The sequence below is a fragment of the Arachis hypogaea genome, chromosome 1 (assembly GCF_003086295.3).
Source record: "Arachis hypogaea cultivar Tifrunner chromosome 1, arahy.Tifrunner.gnm2.J5K5, whole genome shotgun sequence".
Classification (NCBI taxonomy): domain Eukaryota; kingdom Viridiplantae; phylum Streptophyta; class Magnoliopsida; order Fabales; family Fabaceae; genus Arachis; species Arachis hypogaea.
The window spans coordinates 86,528,299-86,548,321 of record NC_092036.1 but is presented as its reverse complement, the minus strand read 5'-3'; the positions used below and the strand labels follow the sequence as shown (position 1 = coordinate 86,548,321).

At 39.7% G+C, this 20,023-nt stretch overlaps 1 non-coding gene across 1 annotated transcript; it reads left to right on the top strand.

The window, feature by feature from the left end:
- Positions 1 to 16,862: 16,862 nt before the first annotated feature.
- On the top strand, positions 16,863 to 16,970 carry LOC112712647 (small nucleolar RNA R71). The gene has a single exon (XR_003157868.1). It is a non-coding gene; the product is annotated as a small nucleolar RNA R71 (small nucleolar RNA).
- The last annotated feature ends 3,053 nt before the right edge of the window (positions 16,971 to 20,023 follow it).

Sequence of the window (20,023 nt, the reverse complement as noted above, 5' to 3'; positions counted from 1 at the left end):
ATTTTATTTCTCTTTTAATTATCAAAACCTCATAACCATTTAAATCTGCCTGACTGAGATTTACAAGATGACCATAGCTTGCTTCAAGCCAACAATCTCTGTGGGATCGACCCTTACTCACGTAAGGTATTACTTGGACGACCCAGTGCACTTGCTGGTCAGCTATGCGGAGTTGTGAAAAGTGTAACTCACGATTTCGTGTACCAAGATTTTGGCGCCATTGCCGGGGATTGTTCGAGTTTGGACAACTGACGGTTCATCTTGTTGCTTAGATTAGGTAATTTTCTTCTTGTTTCAACCTTTATTTTATTCTCAAAAAGTTTTCAAAAATCTTTCAAAAATTTTTTTTTCTTCTTTTTCGTTTTTCCAAAAATTTTTTGAAAAAAAAATTAATAAAATCATAAAAACCAAAAAAATTTGTGTTTCTTGTTTGAGTCTAGTGTCAATTTTTAAATTTGGTGTCAATTGCATGTTTTTATTTTTTAGCATTTTTTGAAAACTCATGCATGGTGTTCTTCATGATCTTCAAGTTGTTCTTGATGATTGTCTTTATTTAATCTTGTGATTGTCTTGTTTTGTGTCTTTTGTTGTTTTTCATATGCATTTTTTTATTTGTTAGTGTCTAAGCATTAAAAATTTCTAAGTTGGTGTCTTGCATGTGTTTATTTTCTTAAAAAAATTTTCAAAATAAGTTCTTGATGTTCATTTATTTAATTACTAACACATCTCTTCTTTTTAAAATTCGAACCCACTCTCCCTCTTTGTGTTCGAATTCTCTTTATTTTCTCTCTACCTCATTCTTCTCTTCTTCTCTTCTTTTACTCACACAAAGGAATCTCTATACTGTGACATAGAGGATTTCTCTTCTTTTCTGTTCTCTTCTTTTTCACATGAGCAGGAACAAGGACAAGGATATTTTTGTTGAAGCCGATTTTGAACTTGAAAGGACTCTGAAGAGGAAGCTAAGAGAAGCTACAGCACAACTCTCTGGAGAGGACCTGACAGAAATTTTCGAAAAAGAAGAAGACATGGCAGCCGAAAATAACAACAATGCCAACAATGCAAGGAAGATTCTTGGTGACTATGCTGCACCAACTTCCAACTTCTATGGAAGAAGCATCTCAATTCCTACCATTGGAGCAAACAACTTTGAGCTTAAGCCTCAATTAGTTTCTCTAATGCAGCAGAATTGCAAGTTTTATGGACTTCCATAAGAAGATCCTCATCAGTTCTTATCTGAATTCTTGTAGATCTGTGATACTGTTAAGACCAATGGGGTTGATCCTGAGGTCTACAGACTTATGCTTTTCCCCTTTGCTGTAAGAGACAGAGCTAGGACATGGTTAGACTTACAACCTAGAGAAAGCTTGAACTCTTGGGACAAGCTGGTCAATGCTTTCTTGACCAAATTCTTTCCACCTCAAAAGATGCGTAAGCTCAGAGTGGATGTCCAAACCTTCAGACAGAAGGAAGGTGAATATCTCTATGAAGCTTAGAAAAGATACAAGCAATTAACCAAAAGGTATCCTTCTGACATGTTTCCAGAATGGAGCATCATATGTATATTCTATGATTGTCTGTCTGAGTTATCCATGATGTCATTGGACCACTCTGTTGGTGGATCTCTTCATCAGAAAATGCCTGCAGAAGCCCAGGAACTCATTGAAATGGTTACAAATAACCAGTTCATGTACACTTCTGAGAGAAATCCTGTAAATAATGGGGTGACTCAAAAGAAAGGAGTTCTTGAGATTGATACTCTGAATGCCATATTGGCTCAGAACAAAATATTGACTCAGCAAGTCAATATGATTTCTCAGAGTCTGACTGGATTGCAAGCTAAAGACGCCTCCTCTTAAGAAGAAGCTTATGACCCTGAGAATCCTGCAATGGAAGATGTGAATTACATGGGAGAATCTTATGGAAACACCTATAATCCTTCATGGAGGAATCACTCAAATTTCTCATGGAAGGATCAACAGAAGCCTCAACATGGCTTCAATAACAATAATGGTGGGAGAAACAAGTTTGGCAATAGCAAACCTTTTCTATCATTTTCTCAGCAACAGACAGAGAATTCTAAGTAGAGCCTCTCTAGCTTAGCAAACATAGTCTCTGATCTATCCAAGACCACTCTCAGTTTCATGACTGAGGCACGGTCCTCCATCAGAAATTTGGAGGCACAAGTGGGTTAGTTGAGTAAAAGAGTTCCTAAAACTCCTCCTGGTACTCTCCCAAGCAAGACAGAAGAGAATCCAAAAAGAGAGTGCAAGGCCATCTACACGTCCAACATGGCCAAACTTGTAGAGGAGGAAAAGGCAGTGATTTCCAGTGAGGAAGACCTCATGAGATGTCTACTGGCCAACAAGGAGTTCCCTATTGAGGAACCAAAGGAGTCTGAGGCTCATCTAGAGACCATAGAGATTCCACTGAACTTCCTATTACCATTTATGAGCTCTGATGAGTATTCTTCCTCTGAAGAAGATGAAGTTATTACTGAAGAGCAAGTTGCTCAGTATTTAGGAGCAATCATGAAGCTGAATGCCAAGTTATTTGGTAATGAGACTTGGGAGGATGAACCTCCATTGCTCATTAATGAGCTAAACGCCTTGGTCAGCTGAAGATACCTAAAAAAGAAACCGGATCCTGGAAGGTTCTTAATACCTTGCACCATTGGCATCATGACCTTTGAGAAGGCTCTGTGTGACCTGGGGTCAAGTGTAAACCTTATGCCACTCTCTTTAATGGAAAAACTAGGGATCTTTGAGGTACAAGCTGCAAGAATCTCACTGGAGATGGCAGACAAATCAAAGAAACAGGCTTATGGACTTGTAGAGGATGTCTTGGTAAAGGTTGAAGGCCTTTACATCCCTGATGACTTTATAATCATAGACACTGGGAAGGATGAGGATGAATCCATCATCCTTGGAAGACCTTTCCTAGCCACAGCAAAAGCTGTGATTGATGTAGACAGAGGAGAGTTAGTTCTTTAAGTGAATGAGGACTACCTTGTGTTTAAGGCTCAAGAATCTTCCTCTGTAAACATGGAGAAGAAGCATGAAAAGCTTCATCCAATTCTCTCCATGCAGAGTCAAGCAAAGCCCCTACACTCAAACTCTAAGTTTGGTGTTGGGAGGCCACAATCATGCTCTGAACATCTGTGAAGCTCTAAAAGAGCCCACTGTCAAGCTATTGACATTAAAAAAGCGCTTATTGGGAGGCAACCCAATTTTATTTTATTTATCTATGTTATTTTATGTTTTATTTAGGATCATGATCATGTGGAGTCACAAAAACAACTGCAAAAATTAAAAAAATAAAAAATAGCATAAAAAATGGCACACCCTGGGGGACGAGCTTACTGACGTTTAAACGCCAATAAGGATACCAAAATGGGCGTTTAACGCCCAGCCTGGCACCATTCTGGGCATTTAAATGCCAGAAATGGGTAGCAGTCTGGCATTTAAATGCCAGAACTGGCAGGAAAACTGGTGTTTAAACGCCAATAAAGGTATAAAAATTGGTGTTTAAATGCCAGAAAAGGGCAGCAGACTGGAGTTTAAACACCAGAAAAGGACATCAGCCCGGTGTTTAAACGCCAGGATTGGCACTCAGAGGGCGTTTAACGCCAGCAAGGTGCATGGATGTAAAATCCTTGACATTTCAGGATCTGTGGACCCCACAGGATCCCCACCTACCTCAACTCACTCTCTTTCCTCTTCACACTTTCCCATAACACTCTTTCCAAACCACTATTCACCTATCAAATCCTACTCTCTTCCCCAAAAAAACTCTACCATCATACAACCCACCTACCCCTACTCACTCAAATTCAAACCATTTCCCTCCCAAACCCACCCCTTTTCACATGAACCAACTCCCTCTCTTACCCAATAACTACCTCTCCTTACTCCTTCATTTTCACACATCACATACACTAAAAACCCCCTTTGGCTGAACCCTCTCAAGCATCCATCTCCTACTTGTCTTCTTTTTCTACTCTCTTCTTTCTCCTTTTGGTCGAGGACGAGCAAACTTCTTAAGTTTGGTGTGGAAAAAGCCTTGCTTTTTAATTTTTCATAACCACTAATGGCACCTAGGGCCGGAGAAACCTCAAGAAAGAGGAAAAGGAAGGCAATTGCTTCCACCTCCGAGTCATGGGAAATGGAGATATTCATCTCAAAAGTCCATCAAGACCACTTCTATGAAGTTGTGGCCAAGAAAAAGGTGATTCCCGAGGTCCCCTTCAAGCTCAAAAGGAGCGAATATCTAGAGATCCAACATGAGATTAGGAGAAGAGGATGGGAAGCTCTCACCAATCCCATTCAATAAGTTAGAATCTTAATGGTTCAAGAGTTCTATGCTAATGCATGGATCACTAGAAACCATGATCAAAGTACGAACCCGAACCCAAAGAATTGGATCACAATGGTTCAGGGGAAATACTTAGATTTCAGTCTGGAAAATGTGAAATTGGCGTTCAACTTGCCAATTAGGTAAGGAGATCTTCATCCTTTCACAAGAAGGGTCAACTTTGATCAAAGGTTGGACCAAGTCCTCATGGATATCTGTGTGGAAGAGAGACTCCAAAGGCAAGCCAGTTCAATTAAAAAGGCTTAACCTCAAACCCATGGCTAGAGGATGGTTAGAGTTCATCCCAACGCTCTATTATTCCTACTAGCAACTGGTCCGAAGTAACTGTAGATCGGGCTATCATGATCCATAGCATCATGATTGGAGAGGAAGTGAAAGTTCATGAGATCAAACCTCTAGAACTGTACAAAGTGGTTGACAAGCCCTCTACTTTGGCAAGGTTAGCCTTTCCTCGTCTCATTTGTCACCTATGCAATTTAGTTGGAATTGTCATAGAGGAAGACACCCTCATTGAAGAGGACAATCCCATCACCAAAAAGAGGATAGAGCAAACAAGAGAGCCCACTCATGGACCTTAACAAGCGCATGAGGAAGTTCCTCATCAAGAAATCCCTGAGATACCTCAAGGGGTGTATTTTCCTCCACACAACTATTGGGAGCAACTCAACACCTCCTTAGGAGATTTGAGTTCCAACATAGAGCAACTAAGGATGGAGAACCAAGAGCATTCCATTATCCTCCATGAAATTAGAGAGGACCAAAGAGTCATGAGGGAAGAGCAACAAAGGAAGGAAGAGACATTGAGGAGCTCAAGCACTCCATAAGATCTTCAAGAGGAAGAACTAGCCGCCATCACTAAGGTGGACCCATTCTTTAATTTCCTTGTTCTTATTTTTCTATTTTTTGATTTTTAATGCTTTATGTTTGTCTATGTTTGTGTCTTTATTACATGATCATTAGTGTCTAGTGTCTATGTCTTAAAGCTATGAATAATTCCATAAATCCTCCACCTTTCTTAAATGAAAAATATTCCTAATTACAAAAGAACAAGAAGTACATGAATTTCAAATTTTATCTTAAAATTAGTTTAATTATTTTGATGTGGTGGCAATACTTTTTGTTTTCTGAATGAATGCTTGAACAGTGCATATTTTTTATAGTGAAGTTTATGAATGTTAAATTTGTTGGCTCTTGAAAGAATGATGAAAAAAGAAAAATGTTATTGATGATCTGAAAAATCATAAAATTGATTCTTGAAGCAAGAAAAAGCAGTGAATAACAAAGCTTGCGAAAAAAAAAGTGGCGAAAATTAAAAGAAAAAAAAGAGAAGAAAAAGCAAGCAGAAAAAGCCAATAGCTCTTAAAACCAAAAGGTAAGGGTAAAAAGGATCCAAGGCTTTGAGCATTAATGGATAGGAGGGCCCAAAGGAACAAAATCCTGGCCTAACCATGTGCTTGTAGGTCCAAGTGAAAAGCTTGAGACTGAGTGGTTAAAGTCGTGATCCAAAGCAAAAGAGTGTGCTTAAGAACTCTGGACACCTCTAACTAGGGACTCTAGCAAAACTGAGTCACAATCTGAAAATGTTCACCTAATTATGTGTTTGTGGCATTTATGTACCCGGTGGTAATACTGGAAAACAAGATGCTTAGGGTCACAACCAAGACTCATAAAGTAGCTATGTTCAAGAATCAACATACTAAACTAGGAAAATCAATAACACTATCTAAATTCTAAGTTCCTAATGGATGACAATTATTCTGAACTTCAAAGGATAAAGTGAGATGCCAAAACTGTTCAGAGGCAAAAAGCTACTAGCCCCGCTCATCCAATTGGGACTAAGTTTCATTGATATTTTGAGATTTATTGTATATTCACTTCTTTTTATCCTATTTTGTTTTCAGTTGCTTGGGGACAAGCAACAATTTAAGTTTGGTGTTGTGATGAGCGGATAATTTATACGCTTTTTGGCATTATTTTTACATAGTTTTTAATATGTTTTAGTTACTTTTTAGTATATTTTTATTAGTTTTTATGCAAAAATAACATTTCTGGACTTTACTATGAGTTTGTGTATTTTTTGTGATTTCAGGTATTTTCTGGCTGAAATTGAGGGACCTGAGCAAAAATCTGATTCAGAGGCAGAGAAAGGACTGAAGATGCTGTTGGATTCTGACCTCCTTGCACTCGAAGTAGATTTTCTGGAGCTACAGAAGCCCAACTAGCACGCTCTGAATTGTGTTGGAAAGTAGACATATTGGGCTTTCCAGCAATGTATAATAGTCCATACTTTGCCCGAGATTGGATGGCCCAAATTGGCGTCCAAACGCCCACCAGAGACCCTTTCCTGGCGTAAAACGCCAGAACTGGCACCAAAGCTGGAGTTAAACGCCCAAACTGGCACCAAAACTGGCGTTTAAACTCCAAGAAGAGCCTATGCACGTGAAAGCTTCAATGCTCAGCCCAAACACACACCAAGTGGGTCCCAGAAGTGGATTTCTGCACTATCTACACTTAGTTACTCATTTTCTGTAAACCTAGTTTACTAGTTTAGTATAAATAGCACCTTTTACTATTTTATTCACATCTTTAGATCATTTTTGAGACTATCTTTGGATCACTTTTGATCTCTTGATCATGTTTTAGGGGCTGGCCATTCGGCCATGCCTGGACCTTCATCACTTATGTATTTTCAACGGTGGAGTTTCTATACCTCATTGATTAAGGTGTGGAGCTCTGCTGTTCCTCATGAATCAATGCAAAGTACTATTGTTTTTCTATTCAATTCACGCCTACTTCTCCTCCAAGATATACTCTCGTACTTAATTCAGCTATGTTAGAATGAAGCGGTGACCCGTGACAATCACCCAATCTTCGTTACTCGCTTAGCCAAGATCCGCGGGCCTGACAACCACAAAGCGGTCTACATGATGTTCAACGTAGTCATTGGATGACAGCTAGAGTATATTCTCTTTGGTCTCTGACCCACGAATCTGAATCACCTCTCCTGACAACAGAGCATTCGAATCCGTGACATTAGAACCTTCGTGGTATAAGCTAGAACTAATTGGCAGCATTCTTGAGATCCAAAAAGTCTAAACCTTGTCTGTGGTATTCTGAGTAGGATCTGGGATGGGATGACTGTGATGAGCTTTAAACTTGTGACTGTTGGGCGCAGTGACAGTGTGCAAAAGAATAAATGTATTCTATTCCGACACGATCGAGAACCGACAGCTGATTAGCCATGCGAGAAATCGTAGAGGACATGTTTTCACTGAGTGGATGGATGGTAGCCATTGACAATGGTGATCCACCAACATACAGCTTGCCATGGAAGGGAGTAGGCATGATTGGATAAGGACAATAGGAAAGCAGAGGCTCAGAGGAAACAAAGCATCTCCATACGCTTATCTGAAATTCCGACCAATGAATTGCATAAGTATCTCTATCCTATTTTATGTTTTATTTCTCTTTTAATTATCAAAACCTCATAACCATTTGAATCCGCCTGACTGAGATTTACAAGATGACCATAGCTTGCTTTAAGTCAAAAATCTCCGTGGGATCGACCCTTACTCACGTAAGGTATTACTTGGACGACCCAGTGCACTTGCTAGTCAGCTTTGCGGAGTTGTGAAAAGTGTAACTCACGATTTCGTGTACCAGTTCACTATCAAAGGAGCTGATGAATTTCTTCCTCTTCTTCCAGTTTGTCAAGAGGAATGACCTCAGGGGGAGAGAAGAGCCAGTCAGCATCCCCTGTCTTGGCCTCTTCCCAGAAAGCTTCCCTTTGTCATTTGCTTGATTGAACTTGCTTGCTGGATCAGGGGTTGGATTGATTGAAGTTGACATTTTCTTCTCCATGGATATGGTCAATTGTAACTTGGTCACAATTCTCTCTTTGGTGCTCTTGTTAGTTGCCTTCACTTTTTGGATATCAAGACTTGGATGTTGTGTGATTGTTAGAATGTTCTCTTCATCAAGAGCCTCTTTAATTGGTAGTTCAATGAACCCTTCATCTATGTAGCTCTTTGCTTTAATTGAGTGTGAACTTCCTTGATTGGCTTCCCCCTTTCTTCTGTATGATCTTCTATTAAGTCCTTTAGGAGGAGGTTTTCATGTTCCTCGAACACCTCAATCAACCTCTGTGGACATGGAATCATAGGCTCAAATATTTCCACAACCTCTTTCTTCATTGGGGTTTCACTTGGTATTGGAGCCTCTTTTCCTTGTTCTTCCACTTCCTCCTTTTCACTCATCATTTGATTTAACAGCACTTCTATGGAGGAGGTTTGTTGTTCTTCCCAAGATTTCTTCATCTCCTCTTCATATCTTTCAATCACAGACTTAAGTGTTGAGAGTCTTTGGTTCAGGGAAGTTTGTGGGGGTTGTGATTTTCATGTTCCTTTGTCATCTCAAGTGGCCTCTGTGGATATAAAATCATTGGCTCATATACCTCCACCACCTCATTCTTCATTGAAATTTCACTTGATATAGGGGCCTCTTCTTCCACTTCTTCACTCACAGATTGGTCTTCATCCTCAATGCTTGGCAATCTCAAGTGTTTCCTTATTGTCTCCAAGTGCCCGTCCATCTTCTGGAAGAGGATTTCTTGTTTTCTCTAGGATTGTTCTTGCCTTTTCAATAATTCTATGGACTTTTGAAGGAGATCCTCAATGTGTTATGGTGAAGTTGTTTTGAGGGGTATGGAATGAGTCTTGTGAGTTATAAAATGAATTTTGTGAATGTTGAGATGAGTTTTCTGTGTAGTGGAATGAATTGTGTGGTTGGTGAAATGAGTCAGGTGGATTTTAGAAAGAATTTTGTGTTGAGGCATATTCAAGTGATAAAGAATTTTCAAATGAGAAACTGGGAGGTGAGGTTGGGTAATTTTGTATAAATGAGTTGAAAGTTTGCTCAAGTGATGATGGCTCTTGATCAATAGAGTATGAAACATTGAGTGCTCTCTGATTTTGATCCTCCCACCCACAACGTGAGTAATTGTGGGATTCATCAAAGTATGGATCATCTTGTGGCACTAGGGTGCAATCTTGCATGACTTTATTGAAAGCACACTCAAGTGATGATGTCTCTTGATGAATAGAATATGGAGCATTAAAATCTCTTTGATTTTGACCTTCCCAGCCACAATATGAATAGTTGTTAGATTCATCAAAATCTGGGTCATATTGTGTCCCTGGGAAGAATTCATACTCCATCATTTCTTGTTGATACTACCATCCACCATTAAAATAATGACATGAATCATTTTGTGGTGTTGGGTAATATCCATTGAAACTGTCTTGATCATTTTGTGGCCCTGGAGCATATTCCCACTGGGTAGATTGCTCATAATCTGTCATTTCTTGGTGATATTCCCAGCCACCATTAGAATAGTCATTTTGTGATGGTGGGCTATATCCAATGAAATTTTTTTGATCAAAAGATGAGGTGAACTCCAGTTGAATTTTGAAAAACACAATCACTAAAGAAAATTGAATTTTCTCATGTCACGGAGGAAAATTTCTTAGTGAGGCAATAACACAAACACCTTAGTGTCAAGAGAAAATAGAAAATTAAAAGAACTTAAAAGAACAAAAACAAAGAAAAATGCTTAATCTAGACTTATCACCCACTTAATCATTGTTGATCTTAATCAATCCCCGGCAACGGTGCCAAAAACTTGTTGGGAAAAAATTGAATTCCGCATAAACTAACCGGCAAGTGTACCGAGTCATATCAAGTATTAAAACTCATGTGAGTGAGGTCAATCCCACGAGGATTGATGGATCAAGCAACTTTAGTGAGGTGATTAATCTAGTCAAGCGGATATTAATGAATTAAATGAAATTGGATTAACAGAATGTAAATTGCAGGAAATTTAAAGTGCTGAATGTATTTGCTTGAATCGTAGAGAGCAAGAAAGTAAAAGAGCTTAATGTAAATGACAACAGAATGTAAATTGCATTAAATGTAAAGGGGCTTTGGGGTGCAGGGAAATGTAAGAAGCAGAAATAACAGAGGGAAAGATTCTTTAGGGATTGGAGATATCATAATTCGTCATGAATCAAATAGGTCTCAACTTCTTTCTCAATCATATAAGTAGATCTATGGCATATTGAAATTGATTGGATCCCAATTCCTTGGCAATCCAATCTCTCTAATCATAATCAATCTTGCCAATTCCGTGATCTAATTGTCATGAGAAGAGGTTAAATACATGTATCTCATCCATAAGCCACACTGGTGCACGAAATTGTGATCATCAATGGTGCCATCAACATGGTACGCTCAATTGCAATCTCAACTATTTATCACAACTTCGCACAACTAACCAGCAAGTGTACTGGGTCGTCCAAGTAATAAACCTTACGCGAGTAAGGGTCGATCCCACGGAGATTGTTGGTATGAAGCAAGCTATGGTCACCTTGTAAATCTCAGTCAGGCAGATTCAAATGGTTATGGATGATATACGAATAAAGCATAAAATAAAGATAGAGATACTTATGTAATTCATTGGTGAGAACTTCAGATAAGCGAATGGAGATGCTTTGTCCCTTCCGTCTCTCTGCTTTCCTACTGTCTTCATCCAATCCTTCTTACTCCTTTCCATGGCAAGCTGTATGTTGGGCATCACCGTTGTCAGTGGCTACAATCCCGTCCTCTTAGTGAAAATGTTCAACGCACCCTGTCATGGCACGGCTAATCATCTGTCAGTTCTCAATCAGGTTGGAATAGAATCCATTGATTCTTTTGCGTCTGTCACTAACGCCCAGCCTTCAGGAGTTTGAAGCTCGTTACAGTCATTCAATCATTGAATCCTACTCAGAATACCACAGACAAAGTTTAGACCTTCCGGATTCTCTTGAATGCCGCCATCAATTCTAGCTTATACCACGAAGATTCTAATCAAGGGATCCAAGAGATAAACATTCAAGCCTTGTTTGCTTGTAGAACAGAAGTGGTTGTCAGGCACTCGTTCATAAGTGAGAATGATGATGAGTGTCACATAATCATCACATTCATCATGTTCTTGGGTGCAAATGAATATCTTAGAACAAGAATAAGCTGAATTGAATAGAAGAACAATAGTAATTACATTAATACTCGAGGTACAGCAGAGCTCCACACCTTAATCTATAGTGTGTAGAAACTCCACTTTGAAAATACATAAAAACAAGGTCCAGGCATGGCCGTGAGGCCAGCCCCCATGATCTAAGAACTAAACGTTCAGAGATGATCCTAAGATCTAAATTGATCAAAAGATGAAAATACAATAGCAAAAGGTCCTATTTGTAGAGAACTAGTAGCCTAGGGTTTACAGAAATGAGTAAATTACATAAAAATCCACTTTCGGACCCACTTGGTGTGTTCTTGGGCTGAGCATTGAGGCATTTTCGTGTAGAGACTTCTCTTGGAGTTAAACGCCAGCTTTTGTGCCAGTTTGGGCGTTTAACTCCCATTCTTGTGCCAGTTCTGGCGTTTAATGCCGGGCAGTTTTGAGCTGATTTGGGACGCCGGTTTGGACCATCAAATCTCGGGCAAAGTATGAACTATTACATATTGCTGGAAAGCCCAGGATGTCTAATTTCCAACGCCGTTGAGAGCGCGCCAATTGGGCTTCTGTAGCTCCAAAAAATCCACTTCGAGTGCAGGGAGGTCAGAATCCAACAGCATCTACAGTCCTTTTCAGCCTCTGAATAAGATTTTTGCTCAAGTCCCTCAATTTCAGCCAGAAAATACCTGAAATCACAGAAAAACACAAAAACTCATAGTAAATTCCAGAAAAGTGAATTTTAACTAAAAACTAATAGAAATATACTAGAAACTAACTAAAACATACTAAAAACAATGCCAAAAAGCGTACAAATTATCCGCTCATCACAACACCAAACTTAAATTGTTGCTTGTCCCCAAGCAACTGGAAATCAAATAAGATAAAGAGAAGTGAATATGTAATGAATTCCAAAAACATCTATGAAGATCAGTATTAATAAGATGAGCGGGGCTTTTAGCTTTTTGCCTCTGAATAGTTTTGGCATCTCACTCTATCCTTTGAAATTCAGAATGATTGGCTTCTATAGGAACTCAGAATCCAGATAGTGTTATTGATTCTCCTAGTTAAGTATGATGATTCTTGAACACAGCTACTTTATGAGTCTTGGCCGTGGCCCAAAGCACTTTGTCTTCCAGTATTACCACCGGATACATACATGCCACAGACACATAATTGGGTGAACCTTTTCAGATTGTGACTCAGCTTTGCTAGAGTCCCCAATTAGAGGTGTCCAGGGTTCTTAAGCACACTCTTTTTGCCTTGGATCACACTTTTATTTCTTTCTTTTTCTTTCTTTTTCTCTTTCTCCTTTTTTTTTCGCTTCTTTTTTTTATTCACTGCTTTTTCTTGCTTCAAGAATCATTTTTATGATTTTTCAGATCCTCAGTAACATGTCTCCTTTTTCATCATTCTTTCCAGAGTCAACATTCATGAACAACAAATTCAAAAGACATATGCACTGTTCAAGCATACATTCAGAAAACAAAAGTATTGCCACCACATCAATATAATTAATCTGTTATAAAATTCAAAATTCATGCAATTCTTCTCTTTTACAATTAAGAACAATTTTTTCATTTAAGAAAGGTGATGGATTCATAGGACATTCATAACTTTAAGGCATAGATACTAAGACACTAATGATCACAAGACACAAACATAGATAAACATAAGCATGAAAATTCGAAAAACAGGAAAATAAGGAACAAGGAGATTAAAGAACGGGTCCACCTCAGTGATGGCGGCTTGTTCTTCCTCTTGAATATCTTATGGAGTGCTTGAGCTCCTCAATGTCTCTTCCTTGCCTTTGTTGCTCCTCTCTCATGATTCTTTGATCTTCTCTAATTTCATGGAGGAGGATGGAATGTTCTTGGTGCTCCACCCTTAGTTGTCCCATGTGGAACTCAATTCTCCTAGGGAGGTGTTGATTTGCTCCCAATAGTTTTGTGGAGGAAAGTGCATCCCTTGAGGTATCTCAGGGATTTCATGATGAGTGGGATCTCTTGTTTGTTCCATCCTTTTCTTATTGATGGGCTTGTCCTCATCAATGAGGATGTCTCCCTCTATGTCAACTCCAACTGAATAACAGAGGTGACAAATGAGATGAGGAAAGGCTAACCTTGCCAAGGTAGAGGACTTGTCCGCCACCTTATAAAGTTCTTGGGCTATATCCTCATGAACTTCTATTTCTTCTCTAATCATGATGCTATAAATCATGATGGTCCGGTCTATAGTAACTTCGGACTGGTTGCTAGTGGAAATGATTGAGCGTTGGATAAACCCCAACCATCCCCTAGCCACGGGCTTGAGGTCATGCCTTCTCAGTTGAACCGGCTTTCCTCTTGAATCTCTCTTCCATTGAGCGCCCTCTTCACAGATGTCTATGAGGACTTGGTCCAACCTTTGATCAAAGTTGACCCTTCTAGTGTAAGGGTGTTCATCTCCTTGCATCATGGGCAAGTTGAATGCCAACCTTACATTTTTCGGACTAAAATCTAAGTATTTCCCCCAAACTATTGTAAGCCAATTCTTTGGGTCCGGGTTCACACTTTGATCATGGTTCTTGGTGATCCATGCATTGGCATAGAACTCTTGAACCATTAAGATTCCACTTGTTGAATAGGGTTGGTAAGAACTTCCCAACCTCTTCTTCGAATCTCATGTTGGATATCCGGATATTCACTCTTTTTGAGTTTGAAAGGGACCTCAGGGATCACCTTCTTCAAGGCCACAACTTCATAGAAGTGGTCTTGATGCACCCTTGAGATGAATCTCTCCATCTCCCGTGACTCGGAGGTGAAAGCTTTTGCCTTCCCTTTCCTCTTTCTAGAGGTTTCTCCGGCCTTGGATGCCATAAATGGTTATGGAAAAACAAAAAGCAATGCTTTTACCACACCAAACTTAAAAGATTTGCTCATCCTCGAGCAAAAGAAGAAAGAAGAGAGTAGAAGAAGAAGAAATAGAGGAGATGGAGATGGCTTTGTGGTTCGGCCAAAGGGGGAGAAGTAGTGTTTAGGTTGTGTGAAAATAAAGGAGTGAAGATGGGTTTATAGAGGGGTGGAGAGAGGGGTAGGGTTCGGTTATAGGAGGGTGGGTTTGGGAGGGAAAGTGGTTTGAATTTGAATGGTGAGGTAGGTGAGGTATTAGGAAGGATGGATGTGAGTGGTGAAGAGAAAGATGGGATTTGATAGGTGAGGGGTTTTTGGGGAAGAGGTGTTGAGGTGATTGGTGAATGGGTGAAGAAGAAGAGAGAGGGTGGTGGGGTAGGTGGGGATCCTGTGGGGTCCACAGATCCTGAGGTGTCAAGGAAAAGTCATCCCTGCACCAAGTGGCGAGAAAAAATGCTCTCTGTGCCAATTCTGGCGTTAAACGCCGGGCTGGTGCCCATTTCTGGCGTTTAATGCCAACTTCTTGCCCTTTCCTGGCGTTTAACGCCAGTCTGGTGCCCCTTTCTGGCGTTAAACGCCCAGAATGGTGCCAGACTGGGCGTTAAACGCCCATTGGCTACCTTTACTGGCATTTAAACGCCAGCAAGGTCTTCCTCCAGGGTGTGCTGTTTTTCTTTCTGTTTTTCATTTTGTTCTTGCTTTTTCAACTGATTTTGTGACTTCTCATGATCATCAACCTACAGAAAACATAAAATAACAAAGGAAAATAGATAAAATATAACATTGGGTTGCCTCCTAACAAGCGCTTCTTTAATGTCAGTAGCTTGACAGTGGGCTCTCATGGAGCCTCAAAGATACTCAGAGCAATGTTGGAACTTCCCAACACCAAACTTAGAGTTTGAATGTGGGGGTTCAACACCAAACTTAGAATTTGGTTGTGGCCTCCTAACACCAAACTTAGAGTTTGACTGTGGGGCCTCTGTTTGACTCTGTTTTGAGAGAAGCTCTTCATGCTTCCTCTCCATGGTGACAGAGGGATATCCTTGAGCCTTAAACACAAGGGATTCTTCATTCACTTGAATGGTCAATTCTCCTCTGTCCACATCAATCACAGCCTTTGCTGTGGCTAGGAAGGGTCTGCCAAGAATGATGGATTCATCCATGCATTTCCCAGTCTCTAGGACTATGAAATCAGCAGGGATGTAATGGTCTTCAACTTTTACCAGAACATCCTCTACAAGTCCATAAGCTTGTTTTCTTGAATTGTCTGCCATCTCTAGTGAGATTTTTGCAGCTTGTACCTCAAAGATCCCTAGCTTCTCCATTACAGAGAGAGGCATGAGGTTTACACTTGACCCCAGGTCACACAAGGCTTTCTTGAAGGTCATGGTGCCTATGGTACAAGGTATTGAAAACTTCCCAGGATCCTGTCTCTTTTGAGGTAATCTCTGCCTAGACAAGTCATCCAGTTCTTTGGTGAGCAAAGGGGGTTCATCCTCCCAAGTCTCATTACCAAATAACTTGTCATTTAGCTTCATGATTGCTCCAAGGTATTTAGCAACTTGCTCTTCAGTGACATACTCATCCTCTTCAGAGGAAGAATACTCATCAGAGCTCATGAATGGCAGAAGTAAATCCAATGGAATCTCTATGGTCTCAGTGTGAGCCTCAGATTCCCATGGTTCCTCATTAGGGAACTCATTGGAGGCCAGTGGACGTCCATTGAGGTCTTCCTCAGTGGCGTTCACTGCCTCTTCTTCCTCTCCTAGTTCGGCCATGTAGGTCATGTTGATGGCCTTGCATTCTCCTTTTGGATTCTCTTCTGTATTGCTTAGAAGAGTACTAGGAGGGAGTTCAGTAATTTTCTTGCTCAGCTGACCCACTTGTGCCTCCAAATTCCTAATGGAGGACCTTGTTTCAGTCATGAAACTTTGAGTGGTTTTGATTAGATCAGAGACCATGGTTGCTAAGTCAGAGTGGCTCTGCTTAGAATTCGCTGTCTGTTGCTGAGAAGATGATGGAAAAGGCTTGCCATTGCTAAACCTATTTCTTCCACCATTATTATTGTTGAAACCTTGTTGAGGTCTCTGTTGATCCTTCCATGAGAGATTTGGATGATTTCTCCATGAAGGATTATAGGTGTTTCCATAGGGTTCTCCCATGTAGTTCACCTCTTCCATTGAAGGGTTCTCAGGATCATAAGCTTCTTCTTCAGATGAAGCGTCCTTAGTACTGCCTGGTGCATTTTGCATTCCAGACAGACTTTGAGAAATCAAATTGACTTGCTGAGTCAATATTTTGTTCTGAGCCAATATGGCATTCAGAGTATCAATCTCAAGAACTCCTTTCTTCTGATTCGTCCCATTGTTCACAGGATTCCTTTCAGAAGTGTACATGAATTGGTTATTTGCAACCATTTCAATGAGCTCTTGAGCTTTTGTAGGCGTCTTCTTCAGATGAAGAGATCCTCCAACAGAGCTGTCCAATGACATCTTAGACAGTTCAGACAGACCATCATAGAAGATACCTATGATGCTCCATTCAGAAAGCATATCAGATGGACACTTTCTGATCAATTGTTTGTATCTTTCCCAAGCTTCATAGAGGGATTCTCCTTCCTTCTGTCTGAAGGTTTGGACTTCCACTCTAAGCTTACTCAATTTTTGAGGTGGAAAGAACTTTGCCAAGAAGGCATTGACTAGCTTTTCCCAAGAGTTCATGCTTTCTTTAGGTTGTGAGTCCAACCATATCCTAGCTCTGTCTCTTACAGCAAAAGGGAATAGCATAAGTCTGTAGACCTCAGGGTCAACCCCATTAGTCTTGCCAGTGTCACAGATTTGTAAGAATTCAACTAAAAACTGATGAGGATCTTCCAATGGAAGTCCATGGAACTTGCAATTCTGTTGCATTAGAGAAACTAATTGAGGCTTAAGCTCAAAGTTGTTTGCTCCAATGGCAGGGATAGAGATGCTTCTCCCATAGAAGTCGGGAGTAGGTGCAGTAAAGTCACCCAGCACCTTCCTTGCATTGTTGGCATTGTTGTTGTTTTCGGCTGCCATGGGTTCTTCTTCTTTGAAGATTTCTGTTAGGTCCTCTACAGAGAGTTGTGACTTAGCTTCTCTTAGCTTTCGCTTCAAGGTCCTTTCAGGTTCAGGGTCACCCTCAACAAGAATGCTTTTGTCTTTGCTCCTGCTCATATGAAAGAGAAGAGAACAAGAAAATATGGAATCCTCTATGTCACAGTATAGAGACTCCTTGAGGTGTCAGAGGAAAAGAAAAATATAAGGAAGAAGTAGAAGAATTCGAACTTATCAAGAGAGATGGAGTTCGAATTGTTCATTGAGGAATAGTGTTAGTCCATAAATAGAAGGATGTGAGAAGAGGGGAAGAAATTTTCGAAAATTAATTAAAAAGATTTTAAAAACATTTTGAAAAATACTAATTGATTTTCGAAAACTAAGAGTGGAAAAGAAATCAAGTGATTTTTGAAAAAGATTTTGAAATAAGAAATTAAAAAGATATGATTGAAAACTATTTTGAAAAAGATGTGATCGAGAAGATATGATTTGAAAAATAATTTAAAAAGATTTGATTTTGAAAATTAATGACTTGGCTAACAAGAAAAGATATGATTCAAACATTAAACCTTTCTCACAGAAAAGGCAACATACTTGAAATGTTGAATCAAATCATTAATTGATAGCAAGTATTTTTGAAAATGGGAAGAAATTGATTTTGAAAAAGATTTGATTGAAAAGATTTGATTTTGAAAAATGTTGAAAACTTGAAAAAAAATTGAATTGAAAACAGAATCTTCCCTCTTGTGCCATCCTGGCGTTAAACGCCCAGAATGGTGCACATTCTGGCGTTTAACGCCCAAAGCACTACCCTTTTGGGCGTTAAACGCCTAGCCAGGCACCCTGGCTGGCGTTTAAACGCCAGTTTGTCTTCTTCACTAGGCGTTTTGAACGCCCAGCTTTTTCTGTGTAATTCCTCTGCTGTATGTTCTGAATCTTCAATTCTCTGTATTATTGACTTGAAAAGACACAAATTAAAAATATTTTTTTTGGATTTTCAATAATGAGGAATAATCAAAATGCAACTAAAATCAAATAACAATGCATGCAAGACACCAAACTTAGCAGTTTGTATACCATTGACACAACAAAACACTCAAGACAAGAGAATTAAAGATCAGAACAAGGAAATCATCAAGAACAACTTGAAGATTAATGAAGACACATGCATGAATTCGAAAAATGCAAGAAGAACAGAAACATGCAATTGACATCAAACTTAAAATGAGACTCTAGACTCAACAAGAGACATACAATATTTTTGGTTTTTTTCGAAAATTAAGTGAAAAAGAAAATAAAGATATCAAAATTCTTAATGAGAATTCCAGGAATCATGCAATGTTAGTCTAAAGGAATTAGACAGGCTAGCCAAGCTTCAGCAGGACATTGCATTCAAGAGCTAAATTGATGAAAATCAATCAGCTTTGGTGATGATAAGAACATCACCTTGAAGCAAGCTATGGTCACCTTGTAAATCTCAGTCAGGCAGATTCAAATGGTTATGGATGATATACGAATAAAGCATAAAATAAAGATAGAGATACTTATGTAATTCATTGGTGAGAACTTCAGATAAGCGAATGGAGATGCTTTGTCCCTTCCGTCTCTCTGCTTTCCTACTGTCTTCATCCAATCCTTCTTACTCCTTTCCATGACAAGCTGTATGTTGGGCATCACCGTTGTCAGTGGCTACAATCCCGTCTTCTCAGTGAAAATGTTCAACGCACCCTGTCACGGCACGGCTAATCATCTGTCGGTTCTCAATCAGGTTGGAATAGAATCCATTGATTCTTTTGCGTCTGTCACTAATGCCCAGCCTTCAGGAGTTTGAAGCTCGTCACAGTCATTCAATCATTGAATCCTACTCAGAATACCACAAACAAAGTTTAGACCTTCCGGATTCTCTTGAATGCCGCCATCAATTCTAGCTTATACCACGAAGATTCCGATCAAGGGATCCAAGAGATAAACATTCAAGCCTTGTTTGCTTGTAGAACAGAAGTGGTTGTCAGGCACTCGTTCATAAGTGAGAATGATGATGAGTGTCACATAATCATCACATTCATCATGTTCTTGGGTGCAAATGAATATCTTAGAACAAGAATAAGCTGAATTGAATAGAAGAACAATAGTAATTGCATTAATACTTGAGGTACAGCAGAGCTCCACACCTTAATCTATGGTGTGTAGAAACTCCACCGTTGAAAATACATAAGAACAAGGTCCAGGCATGGCCGTGAGGCCAGCCCCCATGATCTAAGAACTAAATGTCCAAAGATGATCCTAAGATCTAAATTGATCAAAGGATGAAAATACAATAGCAAAAGGTCATATTTGTAGAGAACTAGTAGCCTAGGGTTTACAGAAATGAGTAAATTACATAAAAATCCACTTCCGGGCCCACTTGGTGTGTGCTTGGGCTGAGCATTGAAGCATTTCGTGTAGAGACTTCTCTTGGAGTTAAACGCCAGCTTTTGTGCCAGTTTGGGCGTTTAACTCCCATTCTTGTGCTAGTTCCGGCGTTTAACGCCGGGCAGTTTTGAGCTGATTTGGGACGCCGATTTGGGCCATCAAATCTCGGGCAAAGTATGAATTATTATACATTGCTGGAAAGCCCAGGATGTCTAATT